This window comes from Corella eumyota, chromosome 3, assembly GCF_963082875.1.
Source record: "Corella eumyota chromosome 3, kaCorEumy4.1, whole genome shotgun sequence".
Classification (NCBI taxonomy): Eukaryota; Metazoa; Chordata; class Ascidiacea; order Phlebobranchia; family Corellidae; genus Corella; species Corella eumyota.
In genome coordinates, this window is record NC_137492.1 from 14590203 (window position 1) to 14593066 (window position 2864).

Sequence of the window (2864 nt, forward strand, 5' to 3'; positions counted from 1 at the left end):
TTACCTTGAAAAAATTAGAGTGTTCAAAGCAGGCGCTTCGCCTGGATAGTGTTGCATGGAATAATGAAATAGGACCTCGGTTCTTTTTTGTTGGTTTTCGGAGCGCGAGGTAATGATTAAGAGGGACGGACGGGGGCATTCGTACTGTGCCGTTAGAGGTGAAATTCTTGGATCGGCGCAAGACGAACGACTGCGAAAGCATTTGCCAAGAATGTTTTCTTTAATCAAGAGCGAAAGTCAGAGGTTCGAAGACGATCAGATACCGTCCTAGTTCTGACTATAAACGATGCCAACTAGCGATCGGGGGGCGTTATTTTGACGACCTCTCCGGCAGCTTGCGGGAAACCAAAGTCTTTGGGTTCCGGGGGAAGTATGGTTGCAAAGCTGAAACTTAAAGGAATTGACGGAAGGGCACCACCAGGAGTGGAGCCTGCGGCTTAATTTGACTCAACACGGGAAATCTCACCCGGCCCGGACACAGCGAGGATTGACAGATTGAGAGCTCTTTCATGATTCTGTGGGTGGTGGTGCATGGCCGTTCTTAGTTGGTGGAGCGATTTGTCTGGTTAATTCCGATAACGAACGAGACTCTGGCTTGCTAAATAGTTACGCGGCCTTCCCGGCCGGCGTTTAACTTCTTAGAGGGACTAGTGGCGTTTAGCCACACGAGATTGAGCAATAACAGGTCTGTGATGCCCTTAGATGTTCGGGGCCGCACGCGCGCTACACTGACCGGATCAACGTGTGTTCGCCTTGGCCGAAAGGTCTGGGTAACCCGATGAACCCCGGTCGTGCTAGGGATAGAGAATTGAAATTATTTCGCTTGAACGAGGAATTCCCAGTAAGCGCGAGTCATTAGCTCGCGTTGATTACGTCCCTGCCCTTTGTACACACCGCCCGTCGCTACTACCGATTGAATGGTTTAGTGAGGTCCTCCGATTGGGCCCGGGCTCGACTGGCGACGGTTGGGTCTTGGCCCGAAAAGACGATCTAACTTGATTACTTAGAGGAAGTAAAAGTCGTAACAAGGTTTCCGTAGGTGAACCTGCGGAAGGATCATTAGCGCGAGAAAAAAAATCGAAGAGCGAAAGAGCAAACACCGGGACGGCGACGTGCCTCGGCGCGTCCGCCGCCCCGCGATCAGGAACTTGTTTTGTCGGCGTCGAGTGCCCGAAGGCTTCATGCGGTGCGCGGGCTTGTCGCACTATTTGTTGCGACCGCGACCCGCTCGGCGTCACGCGATTTTTTCAGCCGGATGGCGAATCGAGGTTAGGAATCGAAGAGCGAAAAGCAAACAAACAAACGATGGCTCTTGGCGGTGGACCACTCGGCTCGCGAGTCGATGAAGGACGCAGCAAGCTGCGTGATTTAATGTGAATTGCAGAACACATTGAGCATTGACGATCTGAACGCGTATTGCGGCCTCGGGTTCATCCCGGGACCGCGTCCGTCTCAGGGTCGCAGAAACGACAACGGCCGGCGGGATCGGCTCCGCGACGGCTCGGCTCGCGTGCGTATGCCCGGCGACGGGCAATCGCCGCTCGGTTGAAGGTGGAAAGTTTTGGTATTCGGGCTCGCGTCAGCGATGCGTGGCGGCCGGCGAGCCGCGCCGCGTCCGCTTGCCGCCCGAGTCGCAACGACGGCGCTGTCGACCTCGAGCTGGGGGCCTCGACGCGTCGGTCGCGATTCGCGCAGGGCGAGTAGGAGCCGCGGGGCGGTGCTGTGTCGGAAGTCGAGCGCGCGAGGGCGCGGCGTCTCGAAGGACGAGCGAAAATAGTTTTATCGGCCTGAGATCGGGCGAGGCTACCCGCTGAATTTAAGCATATTACTAAGCGGAGGAAGAGAAACTAACGAGGATTCCCTCAGTAACGGCGAGTGAAGCGGGAAGAGCCCATCGCCGAATCGGGCCGCTACGAGGAGCGGTCCCGAGTTGTGGCGTAAAGAATTCGTCTTGCGTGCGATCCGCGCCGCCCGAGTCCTTCTGATCGAGGCCTTATCCCAGAGCGGGTGTCAGGCCCTTGGCGGCGGCGCGCTCGACCGCTCGGCGTCTTCTCGGAGTCGGGTTGTTTGGGAATGCAGCCCAAAGCGGGTGGTAAACCCCATTTAAGGCTAAATACTGTCGCGAGACCGATAGCGAACAAGTACCGTGAGGGAAAGTTGAAAAGCACTTTGAAGAGAGAGTTAAAAAGTACGCGAAACCGTCGAGGGGCAAACGGAGAGGCCTGTCGGGTCGTCCGGCCGCTTTCAGTCGCCGAGCGGGCGCACGCGCGTTGCCGCGGACCTTTACGGGCCGCGGCGCGGGCGGAGCGTCGGCAAGGCGGCGCACTAGCGCCGGGCGAAGGTCGCGACCGGCTGGGCGACGGCGAAAAGGCCGCGCGCAAGGTAACTCCGCTTCGGCGGTGTGCTATAGGCGCGCGGCAGGTTCCGCCCGACGCCCGGTCGAGGAGAGAGATTTCGCCGCGCCTGTCGCCCTCTCGGGGGCGGCCGCGGGCCCGCGTCGAGCTGGGCCGTCGTCGGCCCGGGACTGTTTTCAGTGCCGGGCCGAGGCGGTTCGGTTTCGCCGCGTCAGCCTGTCGTCCGGGCGCACGGGGTCAGCGACTGATGTCAGCCACCTTTCCGACCCGTCTTGAAACACGGACCAAGGAGTCTAACGTGCGCGCGAGTTGCGGGGCAGTTCGAAACCCGCGAGCGAAGTGAAGGTGAATGCCGGCCTGGTCCGGCGAAGGTTTGAACTTGCCGCTTCGGCGGCGACGGCAGTACCGGCCGATCCCGTCCGCCGCGTCGGAGGGGTCGAGCGAGAGCGCCCGCGTTGGGACCCGAAAGATGGTGAACTATGCCTGGAGAGGCTGAGGCCAGAGGAAACT

General features: G+C 59.3%; 2 non-coding genes across 2 annotated transcripts in view; both read left to right on the plus strand.

Annotated features, from left to right (window-relative positions):
• The window catches only part of LOC145747441 (small subunit ribosomal RNA), a 1810-nt gene extending 748 nt beyond the window's left edge, over positions 1–1062 (plus strand). Inside the window, exon 1 of the ribosomal RNA XR_014282170.1 lies at positions 1–1062. This exon is cut by the window's left edge and continues 748 nt beyond it. This is a non-coding gene — a ribosomal RNA (small subunit ribosomal RNA).
• A 245-nt stretch (positions 1063–1307) lies between these two features.
• On the plus strand, positions 1308–1461 carry LOC145746618 (5.8S ribosomal RNA). Its single transcript, XR_014281397.1, has one exon. It is a non-coding gene; the product is annotated as a 5.8S ribosomal RNA (ribosomal RNA).
• Positions 1462–2864: the final 1403 nt, after the last annotated feature.